The sequence below is a fragment of the Episyrphus balteatus genome, chromosome 1, assembly GCF_945859705.1.
Source record: "Episyrphus balteatus chromosome 1, idEpiBalt1.1, whole genome shotgun sequence".
NCBI classification, from domain to species: Eukaryota; Metazoa; Arthropoda; class Insecta; order Diptera; family Syrphidae; genus Episyrphus; species Episyrphus balteatus.
This window is the reverse complement of record NC_079134.1, coordinates 4413688-4434190: the sequence shown is the minus strand read 5'-3', so window position 1 is coordinate 4434190 and position 20503 is coordinate 4413688. Positions and strand designations below refer to the sequence as shown.

The 20503-nt window shown below is 30.5% G+C and overlaps 1 protein-coding gene across 10 annotated transcripts in view; it reads left to right on the top strand.

Annotated features, from left to right (window-relative positions):
• Positions 1–20503, top strand: part of LOC129906313 (leucine-rich repeat-containing protein 4B) — a 250417-nt gene that overhangs the window by 5023 nt on the left and 224891 nt on the right. Inside the window, exons 1-2 of one of the 10 annotated variants that reach the window (XM_055982020.1) lie at positions 18219–19078; positions 19219–19570. The exons of 7 other annotated variants lie outside the window; for them this stretch is intronic. The gene's annotated coding sequence lies outside the window, so the exon portion shown is untranslated. Of the gene's footprint in view, positions 1–18217; positions 19571–20503 lie in introns of those variants that run through there. 2 more of the 10 variants (XM_055982022.1, XM_055982019.1) reach the window with 2 other exon arrangements.

The following is a 20503-nucleotide window of genomic DNA, read 5'->3' as shown; positions in this document are numbered from 1 at the left end:
TTAACTTGTGTATTTTTGTGTTGTCCTTTTTCAACACACAATTTGCAATTTTTGTTGTTTAAGGCTCGGATGACACCTTGATTATTCTTTTCCAAAAATGTTTTATTTAAAACATTACTGAAATTCGTACTTATAGGCAAAAATGATAAGCATTTTTGCTTTAGAAGTCTTTGAATTGTGTTTCTCATTTCTTGAATGTATTTCGTCAAATTAGAAATTTTTTAATTCATAAATTGAATCGTCAGTTGTGAGAACGAAATAACAATAAGTCCACTTTTTTCGAAATTCACTTTTTGATGCAGATGTTCATGGTATAAAAAGATAAGGTATGATCATTAGAGACACCATCTTACAAAATGGGGTAATAAGGTTTTGACGTTTAAATCTGGCAAAGTCAAAAGCAACAACAATTTCCAAGACAAATTTGTTTACAACAACAATTTCAATGGACAGCTGTCAAAACCTTAATTAGCCATTTTTAAGTTTTGACAGTTCTCGATACAGAGTTTTTTCTAATGATTATACCTTCTCTTTTTATACCATGGCAGATGTTATCTTTAGACGTAGACACATCTTCTAAGCACGGTTGCCACTCGCATAAAAAGTTTCCTACCAAAGTTTCCAAAAAAACCTACCAATTCAAAGAAAAACCTACCCAACGAAAATTTTCGATTTTAAGAGAATAAATTCTTGTTTAAAAAAATAAAATGCACGACTGGGTCGCACGAACTTGCTCTTGGAGTTAAAGTTGCTTAAATTTTTAAGACTTTTTATATAGAAATTTGGAAAAAAAAAATTAAATTCGTTTAAAAAAAAAAAAAAAAATAAAATAAAATCTGAAATTAAATTGCCCTGCAAAACAAGTATGCAGTTTTGATTGATATATTAACGTAAAAAAAATGTTCAAAATCGTTAGAGCCGTTTTTTAAAAAAACAATTTTTTATAAATAATTTTTTGGAAAAAAAGTTTTAAATAAATTTGTAATCCCATTTTGTAGAAATCACTGATCAAGAATGTGAAGTTAGTGTCAACACAAAACATGAAAATGGATGAGTTCAGACACCAACAATGAGGATACTGCGTTTACATACACTACTTAATATTATTACTCTCGGTTTAGATGGGCACATTTGTTTGGCACAAATATTTTGGGTAGATTTGACATAATTACAATTTTTTTTGTCTATTATTAAAAATAAAATTATTTTAGAGAAAGAACTTGGAAAAACCTACCAAATTGACTTCAAACCTACCAACCTACCCAAGGTAAAAAAACCTACCCAGTTTGGTAGGATCCTACCCACTCCGGCAACCGTGCTTCTAAGTCGAAAAAAAACAAAAAAAACTTATTTTGGTTGTCGAAGTTACAGGGGGTGAAAAATTTCATAAGTTTGAAGAACAGAATAAATCCAGGATTTCAGGCTACTGATTGTGTCTTAACTAAGAAGTTCACGGGTTTTAATTGCATAAAACGTTGAAAAGGTTATAAGAGAAGATGAAACCGCGGAGTGCTATTAAATGAGAGGGTGGACATTGAAGATAGGGGTGCAAAAGCCCCCTTTTTGTTTTTTTTTTTCAAAATTGATAAATTGAGCTTTATCTATTTGTTATTTTCTTAACCACAATAGCTCAGAAAAAGTTTTTAATTCATTTAAATTAATTTTTTATTTAAAAATATTTTTTTTTTTTTGTAATTCACTCAGTTTGTTTATTTTTTTAAATTACTTTCAGTAGCCTTTTTTATGAAATAAAACTTTTTTTTTTTTGAAAATAAACTGGGCTTTAATAAAAAGCACACAAAATTAATACTCATTAACGTGTTTTTTTGACTTAAATGATATGAAAGTTAAAAAATAACTTAAAAAGCGAAGAAAATTGTGTTTGATGCAAAATTGTGGAGAAACGGTTGTCCGCAGAAAAAAAGTTTTGAGAAAAACTAAAACTGTAATAAATTCTTAATTGGTTGTAAAAAAATCTTTCGAATAAAACGTAGGTTGGCAAAGATAAGGCCAGTTGAAGGACAAGAGAGCAAAAATCATAAAAACCGTGGTAACTCGAAAACGGGACGAAAACGAGAAAATTACCTGTTAAGTTTTTCGACTTAAAATGACCTCAGGAATCCATGGTTTTTGATTTGGGGCGGTGACTGTGGGACACCCTGTATATATTATATTATATATATATTATATTATACCTTTTTTAAACCGTTATACCTGGCTACCAGAACCCGCTACAAACAAAATTTTTATCTCATTTCACTCAAATCCACGTGATCTTCATTTTATCTATAGGTCTTACATATCAAGAAAGTAAAATATAGACGCTATTCAGTTTTTGCGTTTTCCCAACACTTTTGCAAAATGGACTACTTATTCCGTTCTCACAACTGAAGATTCAATTCTGAATTTGAACGATTTTTTTTTTAAATACAAATGTTTATCGACATTATTATTTAAGGAACACAATTCAAATTTTGCAACATATAAGAAATATTTGCCCCTATTCGACGGTTTATTTTATTTAGTTATTCTACTATGAATTTCCATAAAAAACATGAGCTGTCACATTATCTAAATCAAATTCCATTCACTTAAAATTACTTAAAATAATTTCCAAAATCAAAGCTCTTTTTTTATGTTTAATGATTTATTTAAAATATTTTTCTATGCGCTGCTATTTTTTGCTCGCCACTGTATACACGGAGAGAAAAACCACCTAAAAACAAGTGGATTTCCGCATGATTTTTTCCCAAGATGGCTTCCGCTGAAATCCACTAAATTTAACATAAAAATCTTCTTATTTTTATAATAAGAAGACTCAATTAAAATTAATGTCGTTTTCGATTGGTTTCACTCAAGGATTCACTCATTCTGAAATCCAATAAAACAGTTTGATTCGCTGTCAATCAATTCTGAAATTTTATATCTGTATTTGTTAATAATCAAATAAAATTGTGAACTTTCAAACGTCAAACATTAAATAATTTCTTTTCCTTCAAACAAAATATTATAAATTAGTATTCAAAAACGGTAATATTCAACAAATTAATTTGATAGACGGTTGGTAAAATATTTTAAGTAAGTAAAATAATGCGTTTATTTGTTTGAAAGTACCTAAATTGAAAAAATAATTTCAGAAAACAAAAAAAAAAAAAAAAAAAAAACTGATTGAGTGACTTTTGAATATTGATGTATTAGTGCTTCTTGACTGGATTCTGATTTTGAATCGAGAAGAGAATTTCACTTCTGAGAAGCGTTTTTTCTGTCATTTTCGTGCGAATAAAACAGTTTCAGAAGGCTTCTGAATGATTCCGGACGCTTCCGGAGAGCCAATCGAAAACGACATAAGTAAATTTCTGCTTAATTTAAGACGGGAGTCATCTTGGCACAAAACCATGCAGAAATTCGTTTGTTTTTGGTGGTCTTTTTCTCCGTGTATGAGTTATTAAATTTATTTAAAAATTGATTTAAGTCACATTTTGCATTCTATTCAAAGATTTTTTTTTTTAATCAAAAACAACAAGTCAACAATTAAGGCATAACACTCCTATTGCTATTGTCAATTTATGAATTATTGATAGTTGATAAAAGTTGAAAATAAATTTTTAGAAAGTCAATTTGTTAAGGTTTTGATCATTAAGAATAATGTTGGCTGTCAAAAATTATAATAATATTGCTAAAAATTACTGTAACATTGGCCCATTACATAATTAAATGAGATTAAAATTGCAAAAATTTCAAGATTCATTAATTATCAAATTCATAATTAACAATCGCAAAATAGGGGTGATAATTACAACGCACACTTTTTGCAAAAAGTGAAATTTTCGAAATTCATTTTGTGACCAGTTTTTCTGACCGTAAACTTTAAAACAATGATGCTAAAAGCTTATTTTTCGGTTTCAAAAACGATGTTTTGGCATGGCTCACGGTTGTCCAAAATGACTTATCTCGTTGCAAAAATCATAACTTTTGAACGGATTGAGGTAGCGGTACAATTTTTTTTAAATTTGAAGGAAATTACCAATGAATTTCAAGAAAATTGTTTCACAGGGTGTTTAGGAATCATCGGCCGAAAACAGATTTTCTTAAAAAAAAATGTTAAAATTAAAATTGGTATGCCATTTTGTAGAAATCACTAATCCACATCTAAAAACAAAATTTCAAAAAATACAATGTCCCGTTTTCGAAAATTTTATTTTTCAAAAATTTTTTTTTTTAAAATTCAAAAATTTTTTTTTTAATTTTATTTTTGGCTTATATTAGAGTTATATAAGTGCTTCTTCACAAAAAGTTTCATTGAAATCGAATAAGCCGTTTCGGAGAATATCGGATTAAAAAAAACGGTTCTATGGCAGGTACCGTTAATAATCCATTCGAGTCCATGCATTAAGCCGAGTAGGGTATGTGTACCAACCAATTGTTGAGCCAAAATAAAAATATTTAGCTGCGCATGCTTGCGCACTGCCGAGATTTTGTACTTAAAAACAAATAAAGGCTTTAGAAAACGCTTACTTTGGCATACATTGACCCACGTAAACGCTTAGTTCTCTGTTGATAGTAATGCTAGCAACGATTTTAAGGTTTTAATTTTTAGAAGAATAATAATAGAAGATAATAATCCATTGTAACTGCGTTTACAATTTTTTTTTTTATCTTTTTTTATTGGTCAGACATTATTTTTTGAAGGATGTGCCGTTGTTCTTGTCCGTGATAATTTTTGACGACAAAATGAAGATTTATTTAATATGCTATCCATATCATCAGATCCACTTGTTTCATATTTAAGACACGTTAGATCCCAAAAAGAGCTTAAAAAAAGCTACTGTCCAAAGCTGATTAGTCTATTAAATATTAAAAGTGATGATGATGGCAGTGAACTTTTTACTAAAAATTTATAATTCATTATTTAAGATATTTTATGTAGGTATATTTCTACTTGCGATATGCATTCGTACAGACAAAAAAGTTGAGATAACATTTTTCCATAATATTACGATGGTAGAGAATGCCAAAAAAGTGGGTCCCGGAAGTCCGTCTGTCTGTCTGTCTGTCTGTCTGTCTGTATAAGGAGCTACAGCCTAAATGGATGGACCGATTGACTTCAAATTTGGTATGTAGGGGTTTTTGGAATTAATTTTTTTGGACCAAAAATAACGGTACTTGTCATATACCAATTTCAGTAAAGTTGTAATTGCTCAAAAACGGCTCCAACGATTTTGTTTAAAAAATTCAAATGTAAATTTTAAGACAAGGTCTATCTTTTAATGATAAAAATTTTTTTGAAAATCATTATCAGCGGTACCTTCCATAGAACGGCTTTTTAAAATCCGATATTCTCCGAAACTTCTTATTCGATTTCAACGAAACTTTTTGTGAAGAAGCACTTATATAACTCAAATATGTATAAGCCAAAAATAAAATTAAAAAAAAAAATAATTTTTGGATTTTTAAAAAAATTTTGAAAATTTTTTTTGAAAAATAAAATTTTCGAAAACGGGACATTGTATTTTTTTGAAATTTTGTTTTTAGATGTGCATTAGTGATTTCTACAAAATGGCATACTAATTTTAATTTAAATATTTTTTTTAAAGAAAATCTGTTTTCGGCCGATGATTCCTATTGTACCGCTACCTCAATCCGTTCAAAAGTTATGATTTTTGCAACGAGATAAGTAATTTTGGACAACCGTGTGGCGTTAGAAAGAAAAATTATTTTTTTACGTTTTTAATTTTTCAATTTTTTGCAAAAAGTGACCGTTATATCTTTAAATGTTTTTTTTTTTTGTTTTTAACGACTCATATAAGCGATTCGATAATAGGTATCCCAAAAAATTTAGAATTCATGGTAAAATTAAATTACAGAGTTTTCCAAACTTTTTCAGGAAAATTTATAAAGTCTCTAATGACATCGAAATGCTAATTTCTGTCACCAGTTGACTTATCCATTGAAGGAAATTCTATCTGAACATTTTGTGATATCAATCCTTCAAAGTTCTATCATCTTCCCTTTCTGACAGTACTCATCTTATCTCAACACTCTTCCCATGTGTGTGTCGATATATCACAGTACACAAAAAAAAAAAAACAATATTCCTTCCCATATACTTGTCGTGGACCCATAAATTTAACCACCCAATGCGCCCGCCATATCGCCACAGTGAAATAATTCGCGCCTCATAAAAACGCCGTCACTTAAGTAAACCACCATGGCACTCTCGCAGTGGAGAGAGGATTGATGGTTCAATGGCTGGTGTTGCTGCTGCTGCTGCTGCTAATGGTGGAGCTTCAGCGAGTGGCATGAACTCTTGTTGGTTAGTAAATTGCGTGTCACGTCACCTCGCTTGTTATCCTCTGCAAATCAATCTTCTCGGGCAGGATGTGTTATAAGGATGGTGTATTCTTTTACTATAACACCATCACCAGCCACGACGCGTCGCGTCGGTCGCAGTGGCGATGACGATGATGTTTGCTAGGTTAAAATTTATTTTGATTGATGTTGCAACGAGAAATGATGTGGTTTGGATAATTGGCTCCACGGCGTTAGACAGATTCCCAGGACTAGGACATAAAAAATGAACTCACTCACTTTCGACGAACACTAATTTGAAAATAAGCAAAAGGTTTTATGAGATATGACAAACACCAGAAAAGGTAGGAGGGACGCATGTTTCGAGCCAGTTTCCAAGACAATTGCTTGTAATCTTTAAAGCTTATAGGCATTTCGTTTAACCGTCAGATATAACCTATTTGCGGTTGGCTAACAATGTACCATGTGAAAAGTCGTCGACCGGGAACATATTTAAGTTGAGTAGGGAGTTGGTACATGGAGAAACATCAAGTAACCAACATTCTGGTTAGTAGCCAGTGGCGGCGGCGGCGATGTGGCATAGAAGTCATCGCAGGAAATCTATATTTATACTCGCATAAGAGTAACGTTGTTGCAAGTAACCGCAGATTATGTAGAAAATGCCCAGCTGGTTGACTGGAGTCACTGCTGCTATTTTTGAATTCTGATTCTTCGGGCAGATCCTGCGGTGCCGCGAGCAGTTGCAATGTTACCAATTTGACTATGCAATAAACATTTGTGGTATTTTTATTGCACGATCTTGCTGCACCAAGTGAAAAATGGTTATGGTCATTATGGTTGTTTTTACCGATCGGTTGGGTCTTAACAACGAAGACCTCTAGCTATCCTGCGTACCTATGTGTTTGTTAGAATGTTTTCATTAAAAAAGAGCGAAAGTCGTGTGAGTGACTGTGTGGTGGTAGAGTGGCGATGTTTGTGGATGCAGCATTGGTCTGATTGCTTCTGCTGCACAGAGCTGAGATTAAGATTTCTCCATAAAGGAATTTTTCGACGGCCATCGCATATTCGTGGGCTTTGAAGTTTGGAATAGGGAACTACCACTGCACCGTAGGGCTTCGAAGGCTGTTTACTGCCCCTGACTGAACCGAAGTAGAGATAAGTTATGCGAAGAAAAATTGCAACTTAATGTGGCTAGCACGAAATCAGATCGACCATACGTCGAAGAGTTCCTTGCTCTACTCTATCAGGCGTTTATCTATGCACATCATATACCAAGAGTTTTGTAGGTGCCTCTCTCGATTTTAAGAGGCTTCTGCTTGCACAAACCCATGCCAATACCAAACTTTTGAAGTCTTGAACCAATAAATTGCATTTCTTTATAATGGAGATTCGCAATAGCGTCAAAGTATATAGCGCACACAGCTTTGCCATGGGTGTATATTTGTCTGCATTTTGAAGATTTGGCGATCCTCTTTGAGAATTTCATAGTCTTCAAATCTTGCTTGGGCCTTGTCAAAGGCTCTTGCCAATGACTTCTGCTCTTTTGCGAATGGTAACACTAAACGCGAAGGCCCTTTTGCGCAATCATAATTTATTGCGATCTCCTATGGGTTGGATGAAAACAACATGTAGACACGAGTTAGCAAGAGATGACTAAAAAATAAAAAATTAAGTAAGACACGAAATAGAATAGCCGAACAAAGGGTCATTAAAATCAAACATACGTGAAGATGGGAAGGAGCAAAAAGGATAAACAAAAGTTTAATGAGAATTTATGGGTCAATCAGTCAATCTTAATTCCTAAGGCAAAATGTAGACCTATTTGAGAAATTAGGAAACAATGCGTCGGGAAATCGTTTATGTTTATCGCTTTAAGTACTTATTGGTTATTTGGCGTGAGTTGTAAGGTTTAAAAGGTTAAATTGGTTTATGTTTTCGGAGGAAGTTTATTGTACTTTTATGTCTACTTTTGCAGATAATCTTTTAATAGTTCACAATACTAAACAAATAAAATGCACGACTTGATCGAACGTACTTGCTCTTGAAGATTTCTTTGAAAAAAAAAAAAAAAAATTAGGGAACATTATATTTAATTATTCTATTTTATTCAATAAAGAAATTTCTTTCTTTGTTTAAAAATATATTTTAAATTAAAATATTTATTAAAATTAATGAAACACCATTTTTAATGATTTTGATCACAAAACAAACACAAATAAGAGTTTTTAGAAAAAAAAAATTTGAAAATCGTTAGAGACGTTTTTTTTTTTTAAATATTTTTTTATTTATAAAAAATTTCTAACATTTTTCAAACAAAAAAACAAAATATTTTACGAAATCCTTTTCAAAAAATTGATTTTTCAAAAATTAAATTTGAAATATTTTTTAAAAAATTTTAAACATTTATTTTTTTGATAATTGTTTAAATTTTTAATACTCCGGTTACTTATACGCTTTTGTACAAAATTGTTAGCTGAAATCGGTTTATTCATTTACGAGATATTCAGAAACCAAAAAAAGCGTTTAATGAGAGGTTCAAAAAATAAAAAAGTTTGGTCTTATTTGTAATTATTATACACAAAAATTATAATTTTTCTAAGGTAACAACCAAAACTATTAACTACCAAGTTCGAAAAAAATAGCTGTCGGGGTAAAGACAGACAGACAGAATTGCCCACTTTTTGGCATTCTCCATCATCGTAATGTCATGTCTGATTGTTATCTTGAGTTCGATTTTTTTTTTTTTTTCAAACCCTAAATTTGCCCTATAGTAGGTGTCTATATCGCAATTATAAATTGGACCTCAGTGGCTTCCTAAAGGTATACAAGTACATATAAATTTGTTCGTACTTCTTAGGCCCAATTTATTCACCCTCCATTAAATATTGGATTTCATCGTTTTAGTTAACAACACCTTTAACTATTGAAGCAATTAAAAACACGCCATTAAATATTCTATTTATTCGCTCTCCTTTAGTTAAATAGTTTGTTTTTAATGGAAACTTTAAGTTTAAAACTCCGTTAAAAAAATCCCAGGGAATTTTAATTTATTTTGATAAAAAATCTGTCAAAATCTAAATTCTGCCAAGTCAAAAAGATTTAATTCTTTTTTTACATTTTAAAAAGGATGAAGAAGCACATATATGTTGATATTTTAAAGTGGGATATCCTCCAAAAACGAATTACTACATTATGCACAAGCACATGCATCGTTATAAAATAACCGTCGAATGTAGCTTGGAAGAAAAGACAACTGGTTTTGGAATATAAGCGATTTTCACCCGAAAGTGCAATTCAAGAATCAACTGGCTAGCTTGATTTTGGCAATAGATTGAACACAAAAGGGACACACAGAAAAAATTGGCAATAGATTGAACAGAATTTGATCTTTATCACGTCACAATATTTACACAAATGTTAGGCTTATCTTTGAAGAATGTAATCCATACCCATAATTTAATAGACATTTGCATCGGCCCATTTTTCTTTATTTATTCCTTCCATCATTCGATAGAGTTCTTATAAATTTTTTGGTCAACGACGCGACGTCACTTAAAACCAAGAAAATAGACTTTTTTCCCATATTTATAATTTTTTTTTATAATTGCTCAATTGACAAGCTTTCAAATAACAAATAATAAAATAGTATATAATTTGACATTTAACGCTAACGGAGAGTGAATAAATAGAAATTCTGTTTAAAACCTTCATTAGCTCTAAAAATTCCTCTTAAAAGGTCGAATTTGGTGTTTTAACTAAAACGACTTTTTAATTTAATGCTCAATTAGTTAATGATGCCAAACTTCAAAAAAATCCTTAAAAGAGACTGAATTAAATGAACTTGGTTTTTAATTTTAAAATTCCCTTTTTTAATGGCGATTTAAGTTTAATGGAGAGTCAATAAATTGGGCCTTAGAGTATGGTTTTTATTTAAAATAAGGAAGTGTTCAATACGCCAAAAAAAGCCTTAACTCTTTTTTGCAAAAAAGTGTACGTAGATACAGAAACAGTAAAAGGCGAAAATATACACTTCACTTTAGTTGAGACTTTCTTCTATATAAAAAAAAATTCGGATGCCAACTCTATAACATAATTTTAAAGAAAGCTACTTTGTTCTGAAAAAATCTATGGTATTTGATAGAGTTAAAGGCCAAAAGATAACACATAATATCACACATTTTGGCTGTAAAAATAATATTTTTAGTTTTTCTTAGCATTTGCGTAGGGTTGCCGAGTACTTGCCGGTATTTTTATCTGCTAAAATTGGTGTATAGTTAAGCCTTTAAGTGCAAACAAACTTCTCTGTTGTTCAAAAAAGATTTTTTGATATTTTTAATGTGTTTTTTTTTTTTTATTTGAATAGGGTTGCCAAATTTGTATTACTTGTGTTATTGTAATAATTTTTTCACAATTTAGGCTTTTGTTTGGAATTTTCAAAATGTTCTTTTTTGATCATACTACAAAGATATGTTATATGCCATTTTTTCTTTTCAAATAGGGTTGCCACATAGAAGTTCCCATTTTAAAAGCGGTAGCCCTATATCTTTCATTTGCAAGGTTCTTATTTTTTGGAAGATTCCTATCGAGGAGGAATCCAAGCACTTTTTACTTTTACGGCAGCTTTATCAATTTAAAAAGATGTCACATTTAAAGAAACAATAACACACATAAACAACAAATACATGCATATTTTAAATAGCTAAATTTTATATCCTCATACATTTTATTTTTTTGCATAAAAAGTAAAAAAGTTTCCAGTTAAACATTTCAAGGACTTCTTTGGCAAATGCAATACAAATATGAGAATGCAATGCAATATGAAAACAATAACATCACGTGGTCTGTTTAATTCTCCAAATTTTTGCAAACATTCTGTGAAGAGAAAGATTTAATGTACGAATATAAATGTGAGTATTCTATGAATATGTATGAGAGTATAGGACTATGCCTTTTGCTTTTCGTATACATACATTTAAGGAAAAAAAAAAACTTCACAAAGTAACATGCGTAGGTTTCAGCATAAACAATTGCACTATGTTGCAATTTTTAAAAAGCACGTGTTTTTGAATAGAAGATAAGGATATTCCAGAGACTTCCATTACGACTGCGCATTATTTATAAGAGATAGTTGGAAAACATGAGAGAATCCTTGTAATTGTAGTGCTAGTGGTTGAAAGTGTTTCCAATTGTGATGTTTTTTTTTTTTCCAAAACGAGAAAGTTGAAATTGTTCAAAGTATTTTTTGTAAATCCCCCTTTTATAGTATCAACATTGCATTTTTTGATAAGGTTGCTAACGGGCATTATATATGCCTTACTCCAATTTTAGCAATCTTTTATGCCTCATTCATTTATTGAATATGTAATTTAATTTTGTGTTTCTTATTTTTGCAATCCAGGATTTTTAAGAATGTTTTTTTTTTTATTACTTTTTTTTTCGAAGAAAAATATTACTCATACGCCATACATCATTTTTTGAAAATATTCATTTATTGAAAATATTCAAAATTTAAATACTTTTTTTTGGGCTTTGCACTGTATTTTATGGTATTGTAATAATTGAATCATTTATTTGCAAAACATGATAAGTCCACTTTTTTTCAAAATTCGTTTTTTTTACTAAATTTGTACTCCAGGGATAACCACGTCTGTCTTTAAAATATGAAGTATCTACTCCATCTATATCCGATTTTACAGCTACGCGAAATATTTTTTTAGTATGAAAAACAGAATAAGTCCCGGACTTATCATCTTTTGAAAATAAACAACAGCTTCTTTTTGTGTAAATGGTATATAAGATTAATGGCTGAAAATCCTCAGTTTAAAGCTACTTTAAAGTTAAATAAGAAGTCCGGACATTGTTTTTTATTCTCAAATACAATTGTTTGATAGACTGGGGCTAAAAGCAAAATTGCATATCCATTTAAAAACTAATTTCACATTCGTTTATTTTCAAAGTATGATAAGTCCAAAAGAGTTTTTATTTTTTACCTTTTGAGCTATCGTTTCAAAAATTAAAAACGAAACGGTATTTTGTAGCTAGGCAAGAGTTCTACAGAATATATTTATTATAAATTTTTCTACGCATATCAAAAGAAAATAGAACGTTTTTTTCTTCTCCTGAAAAATTTAAAATCATGGACTTATCATGTTATGCAAATAAATGATTCAATTATAATGTAATTCATAATCTGGATGAAAAACTTTGGAGAACAAAACCATTGAAGAAAGTTATTTATATTAATGTAAAATTATTTTTTTTCTTAACATTTAACATTTAAAAAAACTTTAGCTGTTAGACCCAGAATGTGCATTTTACTATTTCAATTATTGAGTGTTTTTGATAGCTTTCTTTTCTTATAATGAGCTAAATTTTGGAAGCTTATATGAGAAAAATATTTTTAAATCTTTAGTTGATTTTCAGTTCTTAAAAATGTGCTTCACAAGTATTCATACCTTTATAAATTTTCGATATACTCAATCCAACATGATGTTCCTGCAATTAATATCGTAAAATTAAAGGTGTACACTTGAAGACACCTTATACAAACCGTTTTACAATGAAAGTTGTGATAAGGTTCGTTTGGTCAATTTTTATTCTACCATGTGTAAAGCCCGTCTAATGAAGTAGTTTTTTCTAATGAAGCCTCTTGGTATCCGGCTTGATTTTTTTTATGTCAATCACAATATTATTACTTTAAGACTGAGCTATATTTATTGTATTTAGCAACTCTACAAATTCACAAACTCTGTTTTTTGTCAAAGATATATTTTATTGATACCGTTGTTTTTTTTTTTTAATTTTATTTTCTATTTCAAGTTATTTTATAAATAAATTTAAAGAATTAGTCCGGTCAAATTAGACATTAATTCCCAGGGGGTGAGGTTACATTAATTCCCAGCAAGCTGAAAGTTGGTAGGATTGTTGGAAACACCATCATAAATTAAATCTAAAAAGTCCTCATCGATCCGAGGTGTGGAAAAAAATTTACGGGGGGTCAAAGGTCACAAAAACTGGTTTTTCACGATTTTCAGCAAAACGGTAAGTCTTATCAAAAAAATTTCAATGCAAAAATTGTAGACCAGATTATTATATATAAAAAGTGTCATGACACTTTTTTTCCTAAGACCCACCGTTTCTTAGGTATAACGATTCAAAAAATTGAAGTTGAGTCGAAATCGTCATAATCAGGTCTATTCTGAAAAAAATCTCCCAACAGAAAAGTTCCTAAAATTTCATTATTTTTTAGCTTGGATTTCGTTCTTCAATGGTTAAAAATATGGGGAAAGCAAAAAAAAATGGAAATTTTCACCATTTTTCCGATAGGGGCCCTTCTCCCGAAACCATTTCCTTGAGAATTTTTGTTTAGAATAGGTCTGAATATATACAGGGTGTACGATAGAGAATGGACAGCCCTAAAACGGTTGATAGCTACACTTATGACTGTTCTAAAAACAGATAGAAAAAAGTTCTATCGCAACCAGTTCATAAAATATTGGCTTTTTTTCGTTCAGTGTATTTTAAATTTTATCATTTTATGTTTTCGTTCACTACAACCACGAATGAATGAATTTTGTTTATTTCTTTTTTTTTATCATTTTCTACAATAATTGTATGAGTACATAAACGCTTTAAAAACTGCATTGCTATTGCACATTTTCGTAAAAAAAATTTTGAAATCTATTTTTTGATGCAAAATGTAAAAAAAGTATTTTATGAAAAATTTTAAACACCTGTGGTATAAAATAAATCCATAGAAACCTAGGTGGCCAACTTTCTTAAAAATATTCCCCTTAAACGAGAATGTTTTTAAGAAAGTTGGCCACCTAGGTTTCTATGGATTTATTTTATACCACAGGTGTTTAAAATTTTTCATAAAATACTTTTTTTACATTTTGCATCAAAAAATAGATTTCAAAATTTTTTTTACGAAAATGTGCAATAGCAATGCAGTTTTTAAAGCGTTTATGTACTCATACAATTATTGTAGAAAATGATAAAAAAAAAGAAATAAACAAAATTCATTCATTCGTGGTTGTAGTGAACGAAAACATAAAATGATAAAATTTAAAATACACTGAACGAAAAAAAGCCAATATTTTATGAACTGGTTGCGATAGAACTTTTTTCTATCTGTTTTTAGAACAGTCATAAGTGTAGCTATCAACCGTTTTAGGGCTGTCCATTCTCTATCGTACACCCTGTATATATTCAGACCTATTCTAAACAAAAATTCTCAAGGAAATGGTTTCGGGAGAAGGGCCCCTATCGGAAAAATGGTGAAAATTTCCATTTTTTTTTGCTTTCCCCATATTCTTAACCATTGAAGAACGAAATCCAAGCTAAAAAATAATGAAATTTTAGGAACTTTTCAGTTGGGAGATTTTTTTCAGAATAGGCCTGATTATGACGATTTCGACTCAACTTCAATTTTTTGAATCGTTATACCTAAGAAACGGTGGGTCTTAGGAAAATAAATGTCATGACACTTTTTATATATAATAATCTGGTCTACAATTCTTGCATTGAAATTTTTTTGATAAGACTTACCGTTTTGCTGAAAATCGTGAAAAACCAGTTTTTGTGACCTTTGACCCCCCGTAAATTTTTTTCCACACCTCGGATCGATGAGGACTTTTTAGATTTAATTTATGATGGTGTTTCCAACAATCCTACCAACTTTCAGCTTGCTGGGAATTAATGTAAACTCGGATGTCTAAATTGACCGGACTAAATATAATATTTTCAAGACAGTTTGATGAATTTTCTTGAAACCATATTTAAATAAATGTGGATAAATTTTTTTCTTCAGAAGAGAATATACATTTTTTTTTCGAAAAACTTGTTTTTTATTTAAAAAAAAAAAAACGGAACGCAAAAAAAGTCCTTTAAATTCTCTGTAAACAAGAAATCTAATTACTACAAGCATTAGGGAATCATCTGAGAATTTTTGGAAAGGATTTGAATTTGATATTTAATATAAAGAGGGGCATTAAGACGAACATAAAAATATATTTTTTTTTGTCTCAAAAACGTGTGGTTTATCCGCCATTTTGAAAAATGCGTTTTTGTGATTTTCTCGGCTCCTGTTTATCGTAGAATGGATTTTTTTGTATTGTTTTGTAGAAGAACGTATTCTTAAATTTTTTTTATAAATAATTTTTTTATAAAGTTTCTCTATAAAAAGTTATTGACGAAAACATGTAAAATTTTCGATGTTTTCGAAAACATTTTTTAATCTTTTATTTTAAGAAAATCATAAGCGATTAAGTATGCGTACGATAGAGGCGTGTATCATATAACAAGTTTAAAAAATATTTTTTTGAAAAATTAATTTTTTTGTAACTGACTTTTAAACATGATTGAAATTTTAATTTATGTGTGGATTATAATTTAATTTTAATGCATTCCATTTTTTTTTTTCTGTATGAAAATTTTTATATAATAAAAAATTTTTTTTTTTTAAGTTTTTTTTTCTAGAAATTATTTGGTGTATGTACCTTCATATAAGAAATTAAATAGCGTTTAAAAAGTTTTCTTTTTCGATTTTAATCTTAAACGGTTCTTATCGTTTTTAATATAATTTTTTATTTAAATTTTCAAAACCTACTTGGTTATCAGTTAGTTGTTTAATTCAACCGATTACAGAAAACTGCTATTTCAAATTTTTTGTAGAAAATAAATTTTGCAGCATGGTTGCCACATATATTTTTTATAGGATTAAAAATAAGCGTATAACGTAAAAAAATGAATTACCTAAGAAGCAAATGGCGACCTAAGGCTTATATTTTGCTGTACAAAATGTGGTTATTTTAACTATTAACTCAAAGTGGCATCACTAATTTCCGACCTCTTTATTACTCACATAATACAATATTCTAAACGTAAACATTTCCAATTGTTCTCCTGCTCACTTCTCAGTTCTTCAATTACCAACCTTATCAAAAGTGTAGACTGGAAGTCAAAGTATCTAATCTAATGGCATTTCGCATTCTTAAGCATTCAAAACACGATTAAGTAGCCTTTACAACTTTGTAAAAATCCAGAAAAGTAGGTAGGTTAGGTAGTAAGTTAAGCACTTGCAAAATCTAAACAAAATTAATGCTGTTCGATACAACTCTTTTACCAACTACTACCGTAGCTACATCTATCAAACTGTACAATCCAGTTTGCTCCGTTTGATGCTGGCTCTGATCCACCATCCCGATTAGAGCTACAGCGTATTCGTTTTGAGAGCAACAGGCTTCATGACATACACTTCGCGTCACTTGAATAGAAACAACTTTTTTTCTTTAGAAAAAAGCGATTGGCACTTTGGTGAGGTAACTTAGTAGATTTTTGGTTTTGCATTTTCAAAGAGGAACTTTTAACAAACAATGTTGTAAAAACAAAAAACCCAAAACAGAAACCGTATGGCTTCTAGTTGCGTTTTTTCGCAATACCTCACAAAAAACAGTGTTTTTTTTGCGTCACTTGAATAGAAACAAGCTCATAAATTAGATAAAAATGAAGAAAAATCATGAAAAACACTAATTATAGTAAAGCAATATTAAGCTTTGACATTATTTGCACATTATAACCAATTATGGGCTACGAGCTACCAATAGGCACCACAGAAAATGCATAAATAGAATTTAACATTGAAAATGCACTTCTACTGTACACAATCGTGGACCTAATTGGAGAAAGTGATAAAAGTGTTTGGAAACTTCTTACAAATAAAGAAAATGACATTTTCTACAATTTAAGGATTGAATAAGTGAAATAAACTTTCGTTTTTATCCGGAATGCATCTGTTTTGTTTTTATTGCGTTGTTTTTTCTTGAACTATCCTTGTGCAATCTCTAAGACGGTTGTTCTTCCACGTTCCTAAACTTGCCAAGAGCTTCTACCATTATTTCTTTGTAAAAGTTAGCATCTGTTTTTGAAGCGTGAAGCTTCAATTTTGCTATTGCACATCATAAAAACAAAGCGTATTACTATAACACATTTTAGTGCCCTTTATTGGCGATGCGATAAAGGTTATTCTTTTATAAACCAATGAAATAGGGCTAATATAAACGTGGTCCATCTGAGTTGGTATGTTTTCCTTTAAAAAACCACTCTTTACCTCACTACTTTTCAGTTCGAATGCAACTATAAAATAGTTAACTTTTTTGTAATCTTAGTAGAACTTAAAATGTTGTTATTTTGCATTTTGAGGCCTTTTTAATGTTGTGCACCTTTTATAACTTCCAGGATGGAACAAACCAACACGTTTCCATCGCACTAACACCACGTTTTTGACCGATTTTAGCGGCAAAGTGAAGAAAATTGCAGCTAGTTTTTAAGTTATTTTTTTCTCTGCTCGTGACTTGGGTCTCACCTGTCTTATTTTTTGATTTGATCACTAGTTTACGATATTTTAAAAATTATCTCATCCAAATTTGGCAAATTTTCCAATATCTTTCTCGATTTTGCATAGTGCAGGTGCATTTCCAATGTTAGCTGCTATTTATGCATTTTCTGTGGTGCCTATTGGTAGCTCGTAGCCCATAATTGGTTATAATGTGCAAATAATGTCAAAGCTTAATATTGCTTTACTATAATTAGTGTTTTCCATGATTTTTCATCATTTTTATCTAATTTAAGAGCTTGTTTCTATTCAAGTGACGCAAAAAAAAACACTGTTTTTTGTGAGGTAATGCGAAAAAACGCAACTAGAAGCCATACGGTTTCTGTTTTGGGTTTTTTGTTTTTACAACATTGTTTGTTAAAAGTTCCTCTTTGAAAATGCAAAACCAAAAATCTACTAAGTTACCTCACCAAAGCGCCAATCGCTTTTTTCTAAAGAAAAAATGTTGTTTCTATTCAAGTGACGCGAAGTGTACATGGTAGAGTAGTTTGTCCTACAAAAATCTTTAAAAAAAAAACCGGCCTCTTCATCATTACGTTGTCTAATGCACTTCTAAGGTGCAGCAAACAGCATTAACTCAGCTGTAGAGTAAACATGCAACGAGTGTATCTATACTCTCCAATTCACATAACTGAATATAGTAAAGTCTCCACTTCACTTGTGTGTGGCTTGGGTAGATTGGAATTGGAAAGTATCTATGATTTTTTTTGTGTTTGTTTCTCTCTTTTGTTGGACTATTCCTTGTTGGATTCATTTTAACTATACTGGCACTGACTTTGGCTCTACCATCATCATCAACTCTCCTACAACAGCCAGCACCATCCACTGACAGCATTGGTGGTAACTGATGGTACTACAAAAACTACACTCGTTGATGCAAAGGCAACCCATATTATATCGGCGCGAAGCAAATAATTCCGCTGGAGTATCTCCGACAATTTAGTCACCTGTAAAGGTTCCAACGTGCCACATCGTATATGGTGGTTGGCTCTTGCTCTTCTTTGCGTTTATTCGTTCCAAAATTGTGTTGTGTTTTTTTTATGTCTTTGTGTTTCTTCAAAAATTCGTTATCGTCCCTTTTTTTGGTCTACCAAAAAATTTTTTGTAATTTGGTTTAAATATTAAAATTTATTTTTAAAACCTTTTTTTGTTTTGGTTTTTGGTTAATAACTTCCATTTCGGGTGCTATTTCATATATAATTTCATCTCGATTCCCTTATATTAATTAACCGTTGTAATACCGCATATAATCACGAAAGTTAAAAGCGACGATAATAAAATCGTTGGTGCGAGACCGACTCGACTCGATATTTTAAATACCCAACCAACCGACCGATCAACTGCATTTAAGTGAAATTTTTTAATTCGAAAAATGTAAATTTTTTTTATTAAAAAGAAAATATATAATAAATTAATAAAATTAATTTTTTCTTATTACTTTTATAGTCATTTTAAATCCGTTAATTAATTTTTTGGTTGTTTTTAATTTTCTTTTTTAATTCATAATTGGGTAGTATTTTTTTGGTTCGTCTTATCTTTTAATTGTCTTCTGAGTTTTTCCTTCTTTGGTATAAGGCATTTTGTTCCTATAACAACCCTATAACAGTTGTTTTATCCCAAATTTGACTTCTTTTGTTTTAAAAATTACAAAAAAAAAAAAATTGTGTGCAAAGAACAGGTGTCAACATTTCACCAAGCAAGGATACAACCAAAAACCCAACTCTCCAAAACCGCCAAAAAAAAACCCTAATTCAAACGAACCAACGAATATAAAAAAATAATATACCCAAATAAAAAAACTGTTTATCACTTAATCGGCGACGTGTGGAACGTGGGCGGAGAGTTTTCCCATCACTATTGAGCAAGGTGCGTATCGTATCTCTTCTAAGATCTGTTTGTTTGTTATTCATGAGATGTCAGAAAGGGTCAAGTTAGTAATTTTTTTTTTTTACTTACTTTGGGGAAATTCTGATCATAAACAATAGAAGTCTTATAAAAGCAAAAAAAAATACAAAAAAACAATAAAGTTTTGGTGTGTTTTGTTCTGTTTATCATCATCAACATCGCCCATTCAGACATTTCTTGGTCTTCCAGAGAGAGAATGTGTGTGAAGATGAGACGATGATGGTGATTGTTTGAAAATGCCAAAGGTAGTAGAGGTGGCAACTATATCTACGAAAACCTGCCACTTTATGTGCGGCTATGGTGGAAAGGTCATTCACTGTTTTCGGTTTTGTTTGGTTTGTCTGTCATCTACCTATACCACTTGTTCTCGTTCTTCGTCAGAGAGTTTTGGTGGCGGTGGCGATTATTTCAGGTTCAGAGAGAAGAAGAAAATTCAATAAATTTTAACATCGATTTTCATTCCGGCTTCTTTGATGGAGAAATGCGGTTTTTTTTTTGTTTGTTTTGTTTTTTTGGTAATACAAAATTCGCACACAGAAAACGTCAAAACTCTTTCAAAAGTGTGTCACGGTGTCATTGCACTTGCAATGGAATTTGTCCTGTTTCCAGGAGTTGTAGGTAGTTAGAGGATAGGGAGAAAATATAACTTTTTCTTTTGATGTTTGATGTTGGATGATGATGATGATGTTCTCTGCAAACTGCTGCTCTGCTTGATGATGGTGGTTTTTTTTTTTTATAATTTTAAGTGGATTAACTTTGAGGTTTTATTTTTTTTTAATTTTTATGCAAAAAGGTAAGAGGGAATCTGGGATTTTTTTTTATTTTTGAGAATTAAAGTCGACTTGAAATATATGCCTACCAACTGTTTTTATGATTTTGGTTTTAACTTTTTCG